A 10,850-nucleotide genomic window follows, 5' to 3' on the forward strand; every position below is an offset into this window, starting at 1 on the left:
TGTGTAAAATTAAGTAAATTATAGCATTATAAACACTTTAGAACCATGCAAAAACATAAATTATAAAGTAACTTCTAGTAATTTTTTAACCAATGCAAAGTACTATATTCAGTTGAGAGTAATAGCTGTTTGGTTAAAGGATGTTAAGTAGAAAGTGATCAGGAAAATGATCAAAATGATTTTGGAGGCCTTCCGGTTCCGGCGCGATGCGCGCCCGTTGCTGCGGCCGCCGCGCCACCAGTGTCAGCGTCCCTCGGGAGACTCCCTTTGCTCTCGGTGCTGTCTGGCCTCCATGCTGCCAGGCGGGGAGCGATGCCCGCGGCCGGAAGACCCGCATCCCCTGCGCCCAGCTCGCTGGCTGTCGGGCTGCAGCGGTGACACCCAGGTCGCCGGCGTCCGGGCAGAACCCGGGCTCCTGTCGCGGGAGGAAAAGCAGCCCGCGCTCCGCAGCTCGCCCGGCAGGGAGGCCCTCGCTCGCTCGCTCGTGCGGCTTCTCCCTGACCTCTTAATTTGAGGTAGGCGATCCAGGTCCCCTTCGATACCCAGATGATACCTAGGAGCATTATTTGTAGTGTTTAGAGTCACAATTGGTTGGAGGCGTCAATTTTCTCAACATAGTTGCAGAGTAGGTGTGGGTAATGCCACCGACACTAATGCTGAAAATAAAATGTTTTTGGTATTTTTCTTTAGGTTTCAGAGGCTCCAAGTTCCAATACAGCCCCACAGGAACAACTACTGTTGGACCCTGGACGATCAGCTTTCACCAGGATTATTGTAACATCTTTACCGCGCCTTCACCCATAGGCTCTGCCTTGGGTCTGATTTCCACTAATGAAGTTTTTGGTGCTTTCTTTAATCATGTGACACCACCACTTGCCCACCTTTCTCTTTTCCAGTGGTCAGACTCATTAGGTATAAGTTCGTGTTGAGTTCAAGTACAGAGATTCCTGCCTGTCCACTTTCACCTCCTTTGCACCTCTCACTTCTGTGCAGTTCGCCCTAACTTGCTGTGCTTTTCCTAAGGGCTTCCCTCTGCAACCTGTATGGGTCCTTTGTTTAAGAGACAGCATTCGTTACAGTTCACTGCCTGACAAAAACATTAGGAATAAGTTTTCTCACATTTTCCTGTATGTCAAGTTTGCAAGTCTTTTTCTTGACTTATAAACTGTTTTTGTGCATGTCTCAAAATACTCAACCTGAATCTTAGTGGCTTTACAAAGAACCTTACCTGCACTGATGGCAGATTTGAGTATGCAGTAAGGACCCTTTTAGAGATCTTAGTGTAGTATTGGTTCAATTTCCAGCCTTTCATAAGATTGCAAGTTATGCACACACTTTGTGAGAAAGAAAGAAAGATGGAGTTAACTGGAGCTATTCCTTATTTGTAGGAACTGTAAGTTTTAAAGTCTAAGTGAAGAGACTCTTTTAGACTTTGGAAATTGGCTATCACACTAGGTCCTAGGCTACAGACAAGTGACCTTAAGATTCCATTTTCTAGGGCCGGGGATTTAGCTCAGTGGTTTTGCCGCCTGCTGCGCAAGCGCAAGGACTGGGGTTCGATCCCCAGTACCAAAAAAAAGAATCCATTTTCTAGTCTCTCTATTCAAATCTAAGTTGGTACTTGTAGTAGTCACCTGAAATACTAGACACTTAAAATGTTGGAAATGTAAACGTGTGGTATTGACAATTAGACAAACGACGTTATTTCAAAAAATTTTCTGTGGTGTATGATTGGTGAGTCCACAGTTCATGATATTAAAAAGAAAGGATTATAAACTAAGCAAACAGTTCGGATCCCACGAGTGGGGTGTCCAAATGGAAATCTATGAAGTTGTCACCCTATGAGGAACTTGATAGAGTGATGATAGAATGGTTTAACCAACAGAAGACAGATGGGGTCCCAGTGTCTGGAACTATTTGTGCAAAACAAGCCAAGTTCTTTTTTGATGCTTTGGGGATGGAAGGTGATTTTTAATGCGTCATCTGGCTGGCTAACTTGATTCAAACAGCGCCATGGTATCCCAAAGGCTGCTGGTAAAGGAACAAAATTAAAAGGAGATGAAACTGCTGCCAGTGAATTTTGTGGTAACTTTCAGGAATTTGTTGAGAATCTACAACCAGAGCAAATTTATGGTGCTGATCAAACTTGGGTTGTTTTGGAAATGTCTACCATCGAGGACATTAGTTCTTGACGCGGAGCGAAATACTTCAGAGTATAGGTCAAGCAGAGAGAGAATCATTATAATGTGTTGTGCAAATGCCACAGGCTTACACAAACATTTGGCAGCAAATGTCACAAATTCAACCAATTTAGCTACAGTAAAAACATACTGCTGAGCAGGACTTCTCCAGAAGTATATGAATGAAGGAATAGACCCAAAAATGTTTTGGAAGAACTTGACTGTGTTGGGTGCAATTTATGAGGTATCCAGGGCTTGGAACATGATAAAAGCAAGTATCATAACCAAAGCATGGAGAAAACTTTTCCCTGGCAATGGAGAAAATTTGGTTATGAACATTGATGAAGGAGCCATTTTAGCCGCTAATTTACTAACAGTTTTACAGAAGACTGAACATGTTGACGTTGAGAATATTGATCAGTGGCTTGACTCTTGGAGTAAGGACTCAAGCTGTCAGGTGCTGACGGATAGAGAAGGTGCTGAGGACCATGCCACAGCTGCTGAGCAGCAGCCTTTCAGTAAGACTAGAAAAGCAGAACTGAACCCTGAGAAGCATGTTAGCCATAAAGCTGCACTTGAATGGACTGAAAATTTACTGAGTTATGTAGAATGCCAAGATGATATGCTTCTGTCTGATAAATTGGTTATTATGGAGGCTTTGGACCATAATAAAACCAAAGATCCAAAATAACATCATTTATAGTGCTCTCAAGTATTTTTAGTGTGTTTTCATCTTTGTGACAGTTTATCTGTGGTGGAACTTACCTTGTTTGAAGTGCTATGGATTTGAAGGCCAAATACATTTTATAAATGATTTTAGGACTAGATGCCATTTTGGATCACCCGAATCACAGCTCTTTAATGTTGACTCTGGTAACTGACCATTATCATATAACTTGTCTACTGTTTTTAATCTGTATTATACTGACTAGATTATAAGGTACCTCAGACCAGAGATCTGTTTTGTGCCTGAATTTCAGTGTGTTTAATAAAAGTTCATGTACATTAAAAAATGATTTTAGATGTTACATAGTTATTTTATGCAGATATACTTAATATAAGAATATCTAAAATACTCCCCAAAAAGGCCAAAGGAGAAAATTTCCTCAAGTGTTTCATTTTGACCTTAGTTAATATTTGTTGTGATTTATTCTTTGAGAGCTCAAAAAAACTAGAACTCATTTACTTATATCTTTTGAGATTTGGTGTTTTAAAATTGAGGAATGCGTCTCTTGTTGGCTCTGAAGATCTGACTCATTTTTAGACTTAAACAGTGCTACTTGAAACAAAACTGTCAAGTCTTAAAATGTTCTGTTACCTATCTGATGTTTGTGTTCTTATCACCACTTGAAGGATGGCTGAGCTCTTGGGGCAAAATTTTCTATTAGGTTTTCACTAGTGGAAATACAAGTTATTGACACTGTTAAGAGGAAGAATCTCCCATATCAAGTGAATGAGAAGGTTTAAACACCTCATGTAAGAGTCAGATTTAGCTGTCAAAATTAAGTCAGACTAAACCCATTCTCCCAGTGGTTTTCCTGGCCTGTTTGTTCGGAGCCAACAGACTTCCCATGACCAGCAATTACAGGGATGACCAAAACATGGGTAGATATTAAAAGTTAACTACAGTTACTAGACTGCCTTGAATATATCCTTTCCCTTTTTAATTTGTATATAAGGCTCAAGTTCTGAGGTTTCAGGTTTTATTTAAAATCATCTCTAAGCCTCAATTTAACCAAAGATTGTTCTAGGCTTTAAGTGGTAATCTGCTCTTAAACAGAGTGCTCTGTAGTTTCTTCCACTTCAGACCTATTGGGTTAAATGCCTCCATTTTCTTTTCCATGTGATTTTTTTTTTTTTTTTTTAATGTCGGAAAAAATGGAACCCCACCACTTAGAACAGTCCATACTGGCATCTGTAGGTGGCTTTTGACTTAGAGGTTCTTTTATATACTGCTCCAGAACTGCCATTTCTTCATTCATGACTTGACTGTTCTCCTGTTTTCTGAACAGCTCAGCATCATTAACAGCTAGGGTTTTTCCTTTTTCAACTGATCAAGGAGCTGTTCTCGTGGTTTAGTTCTCACCAGTGTATAAGTAACGTTTCCTCTGGTGGTGTACTTGTTGGTATATCCAGTTTGAGATCCTGTTACAGAAAGCAATTAAGCTTGGTCAACCCCAGTTTTGTAGTTTCACTAACTTTCTACACTTTGTGGTAACTTTTCATCAGGTTTTTTTTTTTTTAGTTCTTGGTACATTTTAGGTATACAATTCATTTACATTTATCATTGGGTGTTTGTACCAGAACATGATGTATCTTGGTTATTTTTTTTCCCATTACCTGTGTGCCCTTCACCCCCTCCACCCTTCCCTATTTACATAGATTTCATTTCCATTTTTTTCTTTTCTCAGTTTTTCCTTTCCCTCTTTTCCTTTTCCCTTCCCCTCCCTTCACTCCTTTGTCTTTTTTTTTTTTTTGGTACATCTTCATCAGTTCTTACCTGGATAACAAATATATGCTGATTCTCATTTTCAGCTTTATGTCCATTTAATTTTTCAGTGATCTGACTTTGAAGCCTGAAAACATCCATTTATATCCTCCAATAAGTTCTTGAAGTTCCCATTTTAAGGAAGATATCCACTGTTCAGAAAAACTAATGTTCAGAGACATGTCTGTTCAGTTTCTGGAGATTTTTCTTCCAGGTGGTTAAGTGTATCACACCGTTTCACAGACTCTTCAGTTTTATACCTTCTTGGTTTAAAATGTCTGAGTTTTTCGTGACAAGCCATCAAAATTGGTACAAAATTTTTGTGGTGGATTAATGGTCAACTTGTAACGCCCAGCTGAACTGAATATCAGCATCGTTGGATGTGGAAGACCCACCTGGGAATTGTTGCCAACAGCATAAAAAGAGATCTGGAGGGGAAGATCATTTGCTGTTGATTTTCTTGGGGAAGATTGTCCCAGCTGGTCTTCTTGAGGCAAACTTGGCTGTTTTTGTTGGAGGGAGGAGCTTGGGTCCTTGCTGTCCCTAGGGATGGCTACTGTTCTTATCAGGGGAGCCTTGGTCTTCGCCTTGGGCATTGCTTCCTGATTCCAAGTACAGATCCAAATACTTCACCCCACCAGTGCAGGCTTTCTAGCTTCCATCACTGGCTTTGGGCCTTCCTGGTGCAGATTCTCAATATGAATGGCATGACATTGCTGTGGGCTGTAGGCCTCTGGCTGGACTCTTGAAGGACACTGCTTTGGACTCTAGGCCTTCAGCTGGACTTGTGAAGGATGTTGCTGTGGCACCCAGGGCCTTGGCTGGACCTTTGGGTCTCTAGTGTGTAGCTAGATCCCTTGCACTCCTCTGCATTTGACTTTTTGGTGAATATTATAAAATCCTGTGAATTGTGTCCTATATTAAATCTATTCCCTTGAAAACCCTGATACAACTTTTCTGTGCGTGTGTGAAAAGTTGCTGTTCTGGTTATATCCTTAGATTTCTGTATTGTATTTCTTGAACACTTCTGAGTGGTTTCTGGATGTTTTCACTTTTCCTCCAAAATACAGAATCTCTCTGCTCAAAGATTCATTAGCTGGCAAACTTTGCTTTAATGGTTCACAAAGCTTCTGTGATTCAACCAAGGAAGAAACAGTATTCTCCTGTAGTTCGTGTAGACTCTTACATAATACACCGAGAAAGCCATCCATTTTTTTTCTGATCTATCTTTTCAGTCAATGAAGTCTTGAAAATGTTTGAGCTATTTTTCAATATAGACACCACAGTAGGGGATAAAACTGTTCAGTGGATGTAGAAGTTCAGTTGTAAGTTCTTAAACAATTTCTGCAGTAGTCTTAACTTTCTGCTACTAATCTTATATATTAGAAATTCAAGAAACAGGAGTCGACACACTTTCTGGAATAGATGTTGAGATCCAAGTGCTGTTGTAGTAAAGGAGTCTAATGCAGACGCATTGGAAGAGATCAAATCACCAAACAAGGTCTTGTGAACTTCTAGCTAGCAGGGCCTTTTGTTTTGAGCTGCCATTCTTAATTCTTCCGTATTATTAAACAGACTCTTCAGGTTTTTGCCAAAAATATTCTGTGCTTCTCTATTGTGTTGCTCAATTACCTTCTTACAGTCCAGTTTGGAATGGAGACCAGACACAACTTTTGTGGTTTATGTTAAGTAACTTGCTTGTAGCATCATGAAGTTTCTAATTGCTTTCCAAAGCTGAGATACATTTAAATTTCTTGCAAATGCTTTTGAGTAGTTTCAAGTTCTTATTTCACAGGATAGACTTAACACTGGTAAAGTTCATTTTTATCTATAAACTTTGTAACTCTGCTTAGTTCAAGAGCACCAGTTTTTTCAATGAATTCCACAATCTTCTACTCGCAGTTAATTTCTCCATTCATGGTTCTAAAAATTTCAGAAATGTATTCTCCATTTTTCCTCACAAGCTGCAGCAAGATCTTGTTTCAGATGCTCTTATCTCTTCTGTATACTCCTTAATAAGTGCTTTTTTGGGGGCAGGGATTTAGCTCAGTGGTTCCGCCACTTGCCTTGAAAGCTCAAGGACCCTTGTTCGATCCCTGGTACCAAAAAGAAGTGCTTTCTTGGTGTTTCTGATTAACTTCAGGTTTATTCAATGTTTCCTTTTTTTTTTTTTTGGTACTGGTTATCAAACTTGGGTCCTTGCGCTTTCAAGACAGGCGGCGGAACCACTGAGCTAAATCCCTGGCCCAATATGTTCTTTACTTTATGAACACATTCTAATGTATTCAGTTTCCTCAAGATTGAGAGATGCAGGAGAAATTGTGTTGGAATTATAGATGTTCTTGTGTGTCCTTGAATCTTGGTGGATTGTAGTTTTAGATTCTCCGTAGGGAACAGGAGGTGTTTTTCCTACAAGACCAGTAATTGCCTTTCACATCGTCAATAGGGACTGATTATTTCCAGACTCCTGAGCTCTTGTCAACAGCTCCAGAATGGCCAATGTTTTTCAACCCAGTTCAACTTTCCAATTTTAACAAGTTCTTCATCAATTGTAGCTTCTTTATATGTAACAGAAAATATTGAGTGGGAACGACTGGAGTGTGCATTCAGCAAAATTGCAGATGTCCTTTTTGTTGCTTCTCCAAAATTGGATAGACTTCATTTTTGTGTACCATAACTTCTAAACCTTTATTACTCCCCTTGTTACAGGGATCATCAAACATCTGTAGTCTCTCAGAAAGATTAAGATCAAAAAGTTCTTTATAGCCGGGGATGTAGCTCAGTGGCGCCATGCCTGTCTGGCAAGTGGGAAGTCCTGAGTTCAATTCCCCCGTACCTCCAAAAAAAAAAGTTCTTAATTTCCAATAAAGGATCTTCCTTCCAGGTATATGCTTCATTAGGTAACCTATCACCTTCCATTGTAAAGGGTTTTCCAGTGCCAGTGTGGCCATGTGCAAAGATGGTACAATTATATCCCATAATAACTTCACTCAGAACTGGACAAAAAAACACTAAGGTGTAAACTTCAATTTGTTAGGTGCTCCGAAAACCATATCAAAAGTGTGTTTTCCTTGAGCACTTATCAGCCAGTCCTCTAGTTCATACTCTTCTTTCTCTGATTGAATTCTATTACTGGGTGGGCATTAGCTTTCCGCTCTGCCAAATTAGTCTGCTCTTCACTACTGTCTGGATATTCTTCCCATTATCTGCTCTCTTTGGAGAGGAGTTTGGCTGGGATGCCATGACTGTCCCAGCGAAGAAGTCAGGACTTGCTTGGCTTGGACTTTGTGGGGCTAGGAGGGGCTAAGTGACGGGGGGCCTGGGAGCCCACCTCCTCCTCCTGGGTGTCGGCTGAGCCAGGAGAATCCACGAAAGAAGCTTGGCGTCCCTGGTCCACTTGGGACTCTGCCATTCAAGTCTTGATTTGGATTTATTTCAAATTGAGATCTGAGTAGCGTTTTTGGCTATGCATGTCATCCGTATCTGAATATACCTGGTTCATTTCAGAAATTATTCCTGTCCAATTTACTTTCTGCTTAAAACTTATTTTGGACTTGTTTTGCTGAGCAGTGTACATGGTTTTTGTTTTTTTTTAAACAAATCAAAATGAGTTGTGGGGCTCACAATCGCACAAGTTTCCATTGTCTCATGAGAAAAGCAGGTACTTGAAAGTCTTCTGAAAATGGGGTTTCCACATCTCTACCTAGCTGGGTTTGGAAAAGAATGTTGCTTTTTTGGGGACAACTCCATCTTTATCTTCATATTTGGTTCACTTCAGAAATTTATTTCTATTTACTTCTGCCTAAGTTTATTTACTTTTGATTTGCCGGGCAGGATATAGATCAGTGACATACCTTGTCAAATTCAACATGTTCCGGTCTCGCCCATTATGAATTTCCATTTTCTTTGGAGGAAAGATTAGCTGTCTGAAATTCATCTGCAGTTTCTAGGTTTTCAGGCATGCCCCATTCTTTTGGTTTTCTAACTTAATCACAAATGTCTGTCTAGAAGCTTTACAAGCTAGCAAGTTCTTTTTTTGGTAATGAAGATCTTTTGGCTTCAAAGTAGAATAAAAGTGCTATAATATGAATTAAAAACAGTATATAAACACACAATCTTAGACATTTTAGAGGCACAATTCCTGATATTTATACCAGCGGTATTTTTTTTTTTTTCTAGTACTGGGGAATCGAACTCAGGACTTTGCACCTGTGAGGCAGGTGCAGTAGAGGTCCTTTCATATCATAACTTTTTGAGATTTCTTGGTGTAATAATGATGCAATGTGCATTAACAATAATGCTTGTGATTTAGCAAAATCTGAGACTGAAAGCAAGGAAAACTTGACAGAAACTAATACAGTGAACTGATAAAACTAGTTTGTTTTGCAGCTTTGTTTCTCTGCTTCTCCAGCACCTCATGTGGAAGAAGCCACAGCTTTCTGAGGGCTTTAAAGGACAAGAAAAACAGCCTTTTCTGAGTCATCCAGTTTTCTCTTGCATGAGTGTATCTGAACTTTAGGAATAAGAGCATGTTTCCTCTTGTTTACTTGCTACATAGTTTCTTTTTGTTATACTGTGAATTCTGTCATCTTGGTCAAAGCCACTCTGCAGTTATTTTCAGTAAATTCACCTGAGGCAGTTGTGCAGTAGTGCTGAAAAACTTGAGACTTCTGCATCTCTTTTGCCATTCACAACTGCAGATATTTTCCTCCATATTTCCACCTGGAGTTTTATGTTTTCTCTTTGATCTTTGTTTATAAGCCATCTTTCACTTTTCTGAAATTTTCCCTTTTCATATTTTGCTGCCTCTTAAAACAAATGATCTTGCTGACATCAGTGGCAGTTAAGTCCATGTGAGCACTGTACAGTTTTTTTGCAACTGGAAGTTGCCATTATCCTGAAGTTGACCTGTGTACTCTGCATTAAGGGTCAGTGGCAGACTTGGGAGGCTTTTCCAAGTCGGGCTGTGTCGATTTCTTGGTACTGTAATGTTTTCATTAGTACAATCCTTTATTTCCATATTCCAATTTAATTCTGGACTTAAAATAATATCTACTGTTGATCTAAATCTGTCACTCAGGGAGTGCCTGCAGTAGGATTATGAGGTCCATGATGACACTTCACTTCAGTCGCATTCCTAGGGGAGGACTACTCTGGCTGGTAGGAAGGGTGCTTGTCATCTACAGCAGGCTTGGAACTTTGGTCTAAGGGAATGATTTTCTTTGGGAAGCACATTGACAATGGAAATATGTTCTGAATCCTCTCATCCATATTCTGATTTTAAAAATTTCAGTTACATTCAGTTGGTAAAGTTTTACTGACACTGAAGAGAAAATACTAGGTGATGTCTTTGATATAATACTATTGTCCCATTGCATTTTTTCCCCATTTGAAGTTCACAAAAACCTTGAAATAGATGCATCAATTAGCGTTGTCTGCTGATCGTTTCTTTTTTTTTTTTTTTACTAGAAAGAAATGTTTTTAATATCATTAACATTTAAAAAACAAGTATCCTTCCATTGTTCTTTATACAGATTAAATGCTGTCAGGTAATTTATCAGTTGTATTTGTAATCAATAACCTTATCAGTGAGGTTAGAAATTTACAGCATTTACTGAGCTATACTCTCACAAAATAAGGCACAACTACATGATCACAAATAGTAAACACAATACAAATAACCCAAACATTAAATGAAAAAATATTCAAATGAAAAAATATTCACGCAAAAGTATATACAAAAGCTATGACCCACAATCCAGTTCAAGGAAGTACAGAATGCCATACACAGGACTGCATCACGTTACAGTAAGCTCAGTACTCCTGCATGGAAAGAATTTAATGATTTCCAATTCCATCTTATATGATTTTACATAAATTTAGTAAGTGTATGCACAATATTCACATCTGTAACAACAAATTGATAAAATTCAGGCAAAGAGCAATTAAGACATGGTAAGGTATGGCACATAATTACAGAATATCATTCATGTTGATCATTTCTTGATGGGTGGCTATTATAAAGGAACTTGGGGAACTCAAATGTCATTTCAATTGCAGTTTATCAAGTTCACACTCATGGGTGATTGTTTCTATAAGCTGCTTTTATCACGTTATTTAGCTTTAGGCAAAGAAAGGTATTCTCAAAGTTCTTGCAATATCTTTGTAGTTATAATTCAAGA

At 39.1% G+C, this 10,850-nt stretch overlaps 1 pseudogene; it reads right to left on the reverse strand.

Annotated features, from left to right (window-relative positions):
- Positions 1 to 3,927: 3,927 nt before the first annotated feature.
- LOC101725262 (kinesin-like protein KIF11) lies at positions 3,928 to 7,911 on the reverse strand (annotated as a pseudogene).
- Positions 7,912 to 10,850: the final 2,939 nt, after the last annotated feature.

This window comes from Heterocephalus glaber, unplaced genomic scaffold, assembly GCF_053883595.1.
Source record: "Heterocephalus glaber isolate CG9 unplaced genomic scaffold, H.glaber_assembly_v1.0 deba00001454, whole genome shotgun sequence".
Taxonomy (NCBI): Eukaryota; Metazoa; Chordata; class Mammalia; order Rodentia; family Bathyergidae; genus Heterocephalus; species Heterocephalus glaber.